Source organism: Myodes glareolus, unplaced genomic scaffold (assembly GCF_982192425.1).
Source record: "Myodes glareolus unplaced genomic scaffold, mMyoGla1.1 HAP1_SCAFFOLD_40, whole genome shotgun sequence".
Taxonomy (NCBI): domain Eukaryota; kingdom Metazoa; phylum Chordata; class Mammalia; order Rodentia; family Cricetidae; genus Myodes; species Myodes glareolus.
Window position 1 is genome coordinate 892063 of NW_028263216.1, and position 10438 is coordinate 902500.

The 10438-nt window shown below is 44.5% G+C and overlaps 2 long non-coding RNA genes across 2 annotated transcripts in view; both read right to left on the reverse strand.

The window, feature by feature from the left end:
* Nucleotides 1–2638: 2638 nt before the first annotated feature.
* Nucleotides 2639–10438, reverse strand: part of LOC148117165 (uncharacterized) — a 1027820-nt gene continuing 1020020 nt past the window's right edge. The window contains exon 2 of the long non-coding RNA XR_015737123.1: nucleotides 2639–3174. This is a non-coding gene — a long non-coding RNA (uncharacterized LOC148117165). The remainder of the gene's footprint in view (nucleotides 3175–10438) is intronic.
* Nucleotides 8412–10438, reverse strand: part of LOC148117166 (uncharacterized) — a 16336-nt gene continuing 14309 nt past the window's right edge. Inside the window, exons 2-3 of the long non-coding RNA XR_015737120.1 lie at nucleotides 9159–9406; nucleotides 8412–8545 (exon numbers count right to left, since the gene is read on the reverse strand). This is a non-coding gene — a long non-coding RNA (uncharacterized LOC148117166). The remainder of the gene's footprint in view (nucleotides 8546–9158; nucleotides 9407–10438) is intronic.

Below are 10438 nucleotides of genomic sequence, written 5' to 3' on the forward strand. Positions count from 1 at the left end.
AATAATTCACCATCCACCTTATCTCAGCCCAACACAGTCTCCACCAGCATTAGACTAACTAACTTAATGACCTCCAACCCTGTAGGATGTTTTGGGTCAAGTTTTGTCTGAGTTTTTTTTAAAAAAAAAAATTGCCAGGCGGTGGTGGCTCACACCTTGAATCCCAGCACTCCACTTGTGAGTTTGAGGCCAGTCTGATCTCCAAGAGCTAGTTCCAGGACAGGCACCAAAAGCTACAGAGCAACCCTGTCTCGAAAATCAAAAAAAAAAATGTGTGCTGTTCTAGAAAATGCCCTTTCCCTCTGAACACGGCCCCTCCACACAGCTCTGACGCTGCGGGAAGATGCAGAGAGCCCAGTTGGTCCCTCGGCCTGATATGTCTGCCTCCGTGCATTTGCAACAGCTGTTCTGGGGCTGAGGGGTAGCTATTCATCTCTTGCCACTCAGAGTCAAATTCCCTTCAGTTTAGCCTTCCCTAGGTGCTTGTTCACTTCAGAGGACTCAGCCCTCATCCTCCGTATCATCCTGGCCTAATTTTTCAGATGACTGAGTATGAATATCCGTTCAGGAGAAGAAGGTCCATTCATGAAAAAAGTGTGCGTTCAACTAACTCCCCATGGGTGGAGGGAGTCGTGAAAAGATTTTCATGAAGCAGAGAGAGAGAAATTTCTGGTTTCGGAAAGAGGAGATACTGAATGGCTTCCTCTGTGTCACGGGACAGACTCCTGGAAAGCAAACCTCAGCTTGCACTCAGTCAGTTCAGGGAGAAAGAGTTGCAAGGAGGTAAAAGCCCATGCCTGATGACATCGTCAGTCCCTTCTCTGGAAATTCTACCGTATCCCGGAGAGCTCTCAGAATCTTGTGATGTCACTTGTGTCCTAGAAACGCCAACGGCCCTCAAGACACACTCTTTCAATATCTGTAAGACTCCTCGCTTCTAGACATGTCGTCTAGACTGATGAGTTTACTTGGGAGAGAGAACGGAGATCGTGAGGAGGCCAGAGTGAGGGAAGAAGAAAGCTGGCCCCAGATCTCACAGGGAACCATGGAGAAATCAGTGGTCCTGGGAAGACAAAATGAGTTAGTTCCCCACTAGCAGGGACTAGAGAGATTGCTGGATGTGGTGGTCTTGAGCCTTCCAGGGCTAGGGTTCAGGAACTGGGGGTTTTCTGGGATGTTTCTCTGCGTCCCTAAAGGGCCAACGCACATCAAAGATGCACAGTAGTTGATTGGACAAAGTCAGGAATTGACAAGCATGTAGCCTTTTGCTGGAGATGCTCTTCACACTGAGTGTGGAAGGGATCAGTGAGATTTCAATACCGGCACTGCACATCGCCCCCCCCCCCTGAACTCCTTTTTGTTGTGTACCAGTCATAATAGGAAACGGGGAGTTGTGCTCCGCCCAAGCCTTGTTTTACCATGCTTTCTATCACAGCCATTATTAGCAGGGTTGAAGCATCAACCTAAGGTTTCTGGCATCCCAGTTATGAATGACACCCTGGTCTTCAGTCCAGTCTGAGAGCTCTTTAGAGCCAATGGATGAGAGAGTGGGACGAGATTGCAATTTTTTCTTGCTTCTTCTTCTTTTCTCTTTTTCCTTTCTTTTCTTTTATGTGTTGTTTTGTTTTGTTTTTCAAGAAAGGGTTTCTCTGTGTATCTTGGGCTGTCCTAAAACTCACTCTGTAAATCATGCTATCCTTGAACTCACAGAGATCTGTCTGCCTCTGCCTCCCTGAGTGCTGGGATGAAAGGCATGCCCCCACCACCACACACCACAGCCCGGCTGAGACTGCAATTTCTGTGAGTGGATTTCATATCTGTGAGTGGTTTTCATATCTGTGAGTTTAAGGAAAGCCCTTCATCCTTCCTTAAACTTGAGTGCAGGAATAATCCATCCCTCACTCTTCATGGGAGCGAGTGTCTGCTCTTGCATTGAGGGCTCCCCTGGGTGAACCCCAGTTCTCAGCATCTCTAGCCCAACCTGTCACACGTTGATCACACATTTGAAAACTTGGGAGTAATTTTCATCAACTATGGGACTCACTTTGTTCTGATAGGACACACACTCACAATCTCTCATCACACACACATAGTGTAACAACTTTGTGGTTCCTCCATCATGTGCTTATTGTTGTCAGGGAACTGAAAGCCCACCAGCCAGCCTGCACCATCTTTCCTTGTTTCTCGGTTTGTTTATATATTCTCTCTCTCTCTCTCTCTCTCTCTCTCTCTCTCTCTCTCTCTCTTTATTTAAAAAAATATTTATTTTTATCTTATGTGCATTTGTGTTTTGATCATGGCTCTCAGGTCCCTGGAACTGGGATTACAGACAGCTGTGAGCTGCCATGTGGACATGTGGATGTGGATACCGGGAATTGAACCCAGGTCCTCTGGAAGAGCAGTCAGTGTTTAACTGGGAAACTATCTCTGCAGCCCAACATGGAGAGTCTACATAGTCCTGCCTGGAAAACATGACCTTCAGAGTTCACAGAGTTCACTTTGCCCCCTGAGTAAAGGTGTTGTGCTTCCTTTTAATGTATAGCTTGTTTTGTGTGTGTGTGTGTGTGTGTGTGTGTGTGTGTGAGAGAGAGAGAGAGAGAGAGAGAAAGTTTCATTATGAAATCAAAAGTCAATCAACAACAGTGAACTTTTTATTTATTGTTTGTTTGTTCATAGTTTATTTATTTATTGACAGTCAGTCCAGAATGATCCTTGCGAAAAGATATCCATCATGACTTTCCCTTTCAGGAGGGAGCTCTCTGGTAAACTATGAAGCCACAGTTTCTCAAGTGCCTGCTTCCCACAAGTCCTTTTCCCAAGGTCAGGCATTCTCTTTTGAGGAACTCTCAGGTTCTGACATTAACATATGACTGGCGGCTATTGTCAAGGCCAACACTGTGGCTACACTCACTCCTCAGCCCTTCCCTGACCCGACCTGACCTGACTTGAGAAGCCACACCCCATGCCAGTCACAAGCCCCTCTTCATCTAAGTAACTAAACAGCATAAAATGTGGAATCTCTTCTCAATAAAATGCTGCTGCTGGCAGCCATTCGATGAATTCATTCTCAGATCTTGTCTTTACAACCTCTTTGGGTCACCCACCCAAAGCAGGAGTCAGGAGGTGGCTGTCCAGCAGGGTCGACTTCTTTCCAAGTTGCAGTCAGTCTGATCTCTGGGCAAAGAGAAAAGAAAGCAATTGCTTTCTACTGGAACAGTTTTAATCGTATTCTAATGAATTAATAGTCAGCTATTCCCAGCCTTATTTACCACTGGATGACCAGCGGGCACCTTCCTCTCACCACACTAGCCCCCTTGTCTCCCGGCCCCATCTGTACATGTCACGCACAGAAGGGGAAATAAAGAGATGAGAAAACAAGTAGACTTCTTGAAAAAGTAAGGAACTGGGGCCGGAGAGATGGCTCAGAGGTTAAGAGTATGTCCAGAGCTTCTGAGTTTGATCTGGTGATCTCTTCTGGCCTGCAGACATATATACAGAATAACTAATTAGATAGATAGATAGATAGATAGATAGATAGATAGATAGATAGATAGATAGATAGATAGATAGACAGACAGACAGCTAAATGGATGAATGGATGGATGAATGAATGAGTGAATACATAAATAAAAAATGAAACAATTCACAGAATTCACCTGTCATAACAATTCGCAAAACCTCTCCAACACCCGGAAGTTGTTACATGACTCGTGGAAGGTCTGTGATAAGAAATCTTTGCGTGTGCTCCAAATTTGAAGATATTGGCTATCCTGTAAATAGATCCCTCGTTTCGGTCAATTCTGTCTGTCTGTCCACCCTGGGGGAGTATTTTGTGACGTTCACGCAGAAAGGCAGGGGAATTGCGAGTGATGTAGCACTTTCGTTCTTAGTCATTAGATGTAACTTTGCAGTAGTCCTTGGACCTTAAAGAGGTTGCTGCTGTGTGTGTTCCTTTGCACCTAATGAAATAGTGTGGCAGTTACCTACCTACTCGTTCAGTACAAATAGTCTATATTGTCAACTGACTACACGATGGCAGTGCCTGGGATTCTCTGTAGGCAAATGCAGTTCAGACTTGCTCAGTACTACCAAGTTTGAAACAGGTCATGAGGGAAGCTCTCCCAGCATGAGACAAGTTGGGCAACAGAAACCTTAACAGATGATCTCATGCATTGAGCCAAATACTTCCCTCGTTAAAGTAGGTAGGTAGGTAGGTTGTCTCCCCCATCCCCAATTCTGTTTCGGGGGTTAAGGTCTGTCTGAGAATCCGTGATCAAGGAAAGCCAATGCAAAATCCCCAGGGCAGGGTTTGAAACCACAGAGAGAGGACGGCATGTCGCTTACTGTTCTGCTCAGCCAGCTTTCCTCTATGGCCCAAGCTCACATGCCCAGGGATGGCACTACTTACCACCTTCCAGAGGAGTGAAACCTCCTAAATCAGTTAGCCACATGCTAGTGTCAGTGGAGTCACATCCGGAGTATGATTTGGCTTTCGAGTATGGCTTCTTCCTTGGTTCTGTCACCCGAAATCCTACTGCTCTGACCCCCAGAGACACAGCCAATAAACCCTCTTGCTTTGAAAGTCAAAGGGTGAATCTAGATGCTGCTGTTGTTTACAACGACGACCAAAGGGAAGTCATCCCAGTTCCTCCCATTTTTTCCCACCACAGGCTACACGGAATAAGCAATACCCTTGGAATCAGGTGTGGACCATCCCTGCCCAGTAAGAAAAAGGCTCAGCTGCACCGCAGAGCCTGGCACTCTCAGACAAACAACAGCTAAAGCTTTAACTCAGGAAACAGATGTATGTTCTGGCCTAAGACCCTTTACTGGGCCCTAAGGGAGACTGACATGCCTCAGTCGATAAGAGTTCTTGTTCCTTCCTTCACTCCCTAGCAGCTAGCTACCTCAGGTACACTCTTCTACTAAAATCTATACAAGAATCTTCACCTGTTACATCATTTAAGTAAAATGACCACTTGTAGGGAAAAAAGAAAGCCAGAAATATAAGCGTCATGGTTTTAAGGTTTTAAAATGTGTTTTAAAAATTGTAAAATTCTGCTCCAAACAGCGGTTGTTCTAAATGTTGATGAAAAATGAGACTGCAGCATAATGAAGTAGACTGGGGAAAGTTACTTCAGAAGTGTTGCATCCCCAGAGTGACAGGGGCATCAGAGCTGCCGTGCTATCTATCTATCTATCTATCTATCTATCTATCTATCTATCTATCTATCTATCTATTGCGTATACAACAGTCTACTTCCATGCATGCCCACAGAGCAGAAAAGTGCGCCACCAGATCTCTTTCCTTCTTTCTTTCTTTCTTTCTTTCTTTCTTTCTTTCTTTCTTTCTGGAAGAGCAGCCAGGGCTCCTGACCTCTCAGCCATCTCTCCAGTCCCACTGCTGTGCCTTTACAGATGGCAAAAACAAGGAATGATGCACTGTGTGTTCCTAACAATAGAGAATGCATCGTAAGGATTTCATTTTAAAGTTGACCGCTTTAGAATGAGACTTAATGAGAAGCTAGCATGGAATCCTCTCAAAAATAATTCACCATCCACCTTATCTCAGCCCAACACAGTCTCCACCAGCATTAGACTAACTAACTAACTAACTTAATGACCTCCAACCCTGTAGGATGTTTTGGGTCAAGTTTTGTCTGAGTTTTTTTTTTAAAAAAAATTGCCAGGCGGTGGTGGCTCACACCTTGAATCCCAGCACTCCACTTGTGAGTTTGAGGCCAGCCTGATCTCCAAGAGCTAGTTCCAGGACAGGCACCAAAAGCTACAGAGCAACCCTGTCTCGAAAATCAAAAAGAAAAAAAAAATGTGTGCTGTTCTAGAAAATGCCCTTTCCCTCTGAACACGGCCCCTCCACACAGCTCTGACAATGCGGGAAGATGCAGAGAGCCCAGTTGGTCCCTCGGCCTGATGTGTCTGCCTCCGTGCATTTGCAACAGCTGTTCTGGGGCTGAGGGGTAGCTATTCATCTCTTGCCACTCAGAGTCAAATTCCCTTCAGTTTAGCCTTCCCTAAGTGCTTGTTCACTTCAGAGGACTCAACCCTCATCCTCCATATCATCCTGGAATAATTTGTTGGCAGGCTTTATTTCTCATATTGCTGAGTATGAATATCTGTTCATAAGAGCAAGGGCCATTTCTGAAAAAAGAATGAGTGTTCAGCCAACTCCCCATGGGTGGAGGGAGTCGTGAAAAAATTTTAATGAACCAAAGAGAGAGAAATTTCTGGTTTTGGAAAGAGGAGATACTGAATGGCTTCCTCTGTGGTGTCACGAGACAGACTCTTGGAAAGCAAACCTCAGCTTGCACTCAGTCAGTTCAGGGAGAAATAGTTGCAAGGAGGTAAAGGCCCATGCCCGATGACATCGTCAGTCCCTTCTCTGGAAACTCTACCGTATCCCGGAGAGCTCTCAGAATCTTGTGATGTCACTTGTGTCCTAGAAACGCCAACGGCCCTCAAGACACACTCTTTCAATATCTGTAAGACTCCTCGCTTCTAGACATGTCGTCTAGACTGATGAGTCTACTTGGGAGAGAGAACGGAGATCGTGAGGAGGCCAGAGTGAGGGAAGAAGAAAGCTGGCCCCAGATCTCACAGGGAACCATGGAGCAATCAGTGGTCCTGGGAAGAGAAAGTGAGTTAGTTAGTTCCCCACTAGCAGGGACTAGAGAGATTGCTGGACGTGATGGCCTTGAGCCTTCCAGGGCTAGGGTTCAGGAACTGGGGGTTTTCTGGGATGTTTGTCTGCGTCCCTAAAGATGCACGGTAGTTGATTGTACAAAGTCAGGAATTGACAAGCATGTAGCCTTTTGCTAGAGATGCTCTTCATTCACGCTGAGTGCCGAAAGGGGTCAGTGAGATTTCAATACCAGCGCTGCTTATCGCCCCCCCCCACTCCTTTTTGTTGTGTACCAGTCATAATAGAAAAAGGGAGAGTGAGTCGTGCTCCGCCAAAGCCTGATTTTACCATGCTTTCTATCACAGCCATTAGCAGGGTTGAGGCATCAACCTAAGGTTTCTGGCTTTCCAGTTATGAATGACACACTGGTCTCCGGGTTCAACCTGAGAACTATTTAGAGACAGTGGGTGAGAGAGTGGGAAGAGACTGCCGTTTTTTTCTTTTTTCCTCTTCTTTTGTCTTTTTCCTTTCTTTTCTTTTTTTTGTGTTGTTTTGTTTTGTTTTTGAAGAAAGGGTTTCTCTGTGTATCTTGGGCCATCCTAAAACTCACTCTGTAAACCAGGCCATCCTTGAACTCAGAGAGATCTGCCTGCCTCTGCCTCCCCGAGTGCTGGGATGAAAGGCACGCCCCCACCACCACACACAGCCTGGCTGAGAACGCTCCGGGTGTCCTGGGCCGTTAGTAAGTGAGGATGGCTTTGTGTGTGTTGTGAATCTTTATGATGAATCTTTATGTCCTATGCTTCAATGACATGAGTCTGAAGCATCAAGCAAGCGAGTTTGGCACCCACCCCTAGACTACCAGGCTTCTTCTGAGAGCACATGGCTGAGGTCTCTGAATAAGGCTTAGAAAGCTTTGCCCTGGAAAGCAGGTAACGTCTGAGAGACACACACTCTAGAAAGAAGGGAGGATCGACTAATACCCACAGAGGGGGAGACTCAAGTCAGAACCCGCTCGGACAAAGTCTCATCTTTCAGTCACTTCCCGAGCCAAGGAAGAAAGGAAGGACCACAAAGATCTCTCCTTTTGTGTCCTTTGCACACTCTTCTCTCGCTCCGATGGACATTGTGATTCAAGTGGGCCTCGTCCCCCTTTTCCAAGGCATGTTCATTGTGGCTCTAGATCAAGGAATCTGATTTTTGTTGTGTGGCATACTCTATCTCCTCGTTATCTATGACTGAGAATTTTGATGTCTCACAAGTTCATCACACATTTGCAAACTTAGGAAGACCGAAATGAATTCTGCTGAAGTTTTGGGGTAATTTTTATGAACTACGGGACTCGCTTTGTTCCGACAGGACACGCACTCACAATCTCTCATCACACCCACATAGTGGAACAACTTTGCGGTTCCTCCATCATGTGCTTATCGCTGTCAGGGAACTGAAAGCCCACCAACCAGCCACCAGCACCGTCTTTCCTTGTTTCTCAGTTTGTTCGTATATCGACATGAAGCATCTCTCTCTCTCTCTCTCTCTCTCTCTCTCTCTCTCTCTCTCTCCCCCCCTTGGAACTAGGATTACAGACAGCTATGAGCTGCCATGTGAATAGAACCTGGGTCCTCTGGAAGAGCAGACAGTGCAGTCATTGCTGAACCGATAAACTATCTCTCCAGCCTGACATAGCCTTTAGGTACATAGCCCTGCCTGGAAAACATGAGTTTCAGAGTGCACTCTGTCCCCTGAATAAAGTTGTAGGAAATAGTGTCTATTTATCGTTTTTATTCTATTTATTGTTTTGTGGGGTTTTTTTTTCTTTTGACAGGGTTTCTCTGAATCTGGAACATGTCCTGGAACTTGTTCTTGTAGACCAGGCTGGCAGCCTCAAACTCTGCCTCCTGAATGCTGGGGATAAAGAGGCCTGTATTTAATTAAATTAAATTAAATACAAATTAATTTAAAATTTCACTCAAGTGTTTGTGTGTGTGTGTGTGTGTGTGTGTGTGTGTGTGTGTGAGAGAGAGAGAGAGAGAGAGAGAGAGAGAGAGAGAAAGTTTCATTATGAAATCAAAAATCAATCAACAACAGTGAACTTTTTCTTTATTTGTTTCCTTACTTTATTTCTTCATTGACTTACATTGGAAGAGTTAGTCAGTACAGAATGATCAGAATGGTAGGGTATCCTTGGGAAAAGAGTAAGAAGATATCGTGAAAGTCTATCATGAAAGTAAGATGATATCATGAAGATATGTCGAAAGTCCCTTTCGAGAGGGAGAGGGAGCTTTCCGAGTCCTCCCCCCCCCCCCCCCCCGCCCCGCCTGCTTTCCAGAAGTCCTTTCCCCAAGGTCAGACATTTTTTAGATAAGCAAGGGTCTCCATTCAACCCCTTTTGAGGAACTTCAGGCCCTGACATTAACATATGATTGGAGTCTATCGCCCACTCTTCAGCCCCTCCCTGCCCTGACAGGACCTGAGAAGCCACACCCCACCCCACCGCAGTCCACAGGCCCCTCTTTACCTCACAACTACAGCACAAAATGTGGAATCTCTTCTCCATAAAATGCTGTCTGCAGCCATTCTACAAATTCATTCTCAGATCCTGTTCTTCCAACCTCTTCGGGGGGGGGGGGGTCACCCACCCAAAGCAGGAGGAGGTCTCTCTCTCTGTGTGTCCAGCAGGGAGGGACATGTTTCTTTCCATGTTTCTTCTTTTCTATGTTGCCGTCAGTCCAGATGTGCTGGTATATGGTCCCAGAGATCTCTGAACTGAGAGAGAGAGAGAGAGAGAGAGAGAGAGAGAGAGAGAGAATTGCTTTTTATTGGAACAGTTTTAGGGAATCTGATCAGCTATTGCGCCCAAACCTGCGCCTACCCAACATCAAATTTCATTTCAAATCAAATTCCAACATCAAATTCACAACATCAAATTCCATTTCAGTAAGATGGAGGCCAGCCAGCATATTCTTAGCCAGTTATGTTTCCAGGACAGTCAGGAGAGGAGAGGAAAGGAAGGAAGGAAGGAAGGAAGGAAGGAAGGAAGGAAGGAAGGAAGGAAGGAAATAATCGATCTAAAAGAGAGTAAGTGTTTTTTTTAAAAAGTAAATTATAAAAATAAAGAATAATAAAGTAAGAAAATACATACATAAAAATACAGATAAATAAGCAAAGAAAGACTGAATAAAAGAGTGCATAAAAATAAATGAAAAAAACAGTCAATAAGTAAATCTGTCAGGCTGAGCAGATAGACAGATACAGAGATTAGATAGATAGATAGATAGATAGATAGATAGATAGATAGATAGATAGATCGATGGATGACTGAAGAAATAAGTAAATGATTGAATGAATAACTAAATAAATAACTGAGAGAGAGAGAGAGAGAGAGAGAGAGAGAAAGAGAAAGAGAGAGAGATAAAAGTAAAGTAAGTGGAGGATAGCCAGAGAAGTAATTAAAGAAGATCTTTAAAAAGTTTACCTATCAATTCATTATAGGATGGATGGACCGATAACTAACTAACTGAATAACTAACTAGCTAAATACATGCATACATAATAAAATAAGTAGATAAATATATATCTAAGATAGATAGATAGATAGATAGATAGATAGATAGATAGATAGACAGATAGAAAGACAGATAGATAGATAGGTAGGTAGGTAGGTAGGTAGGTAGGTAGGTAGGTAGGTAGGGAGATAGGTAGACAGATAGGTAGATAGGTAGGTAGGTAGGGAGATAGGTAGATAGGTAGATAGATAGATAGATAGATAGAAAGATAGATAGATAGATAGATAGATAG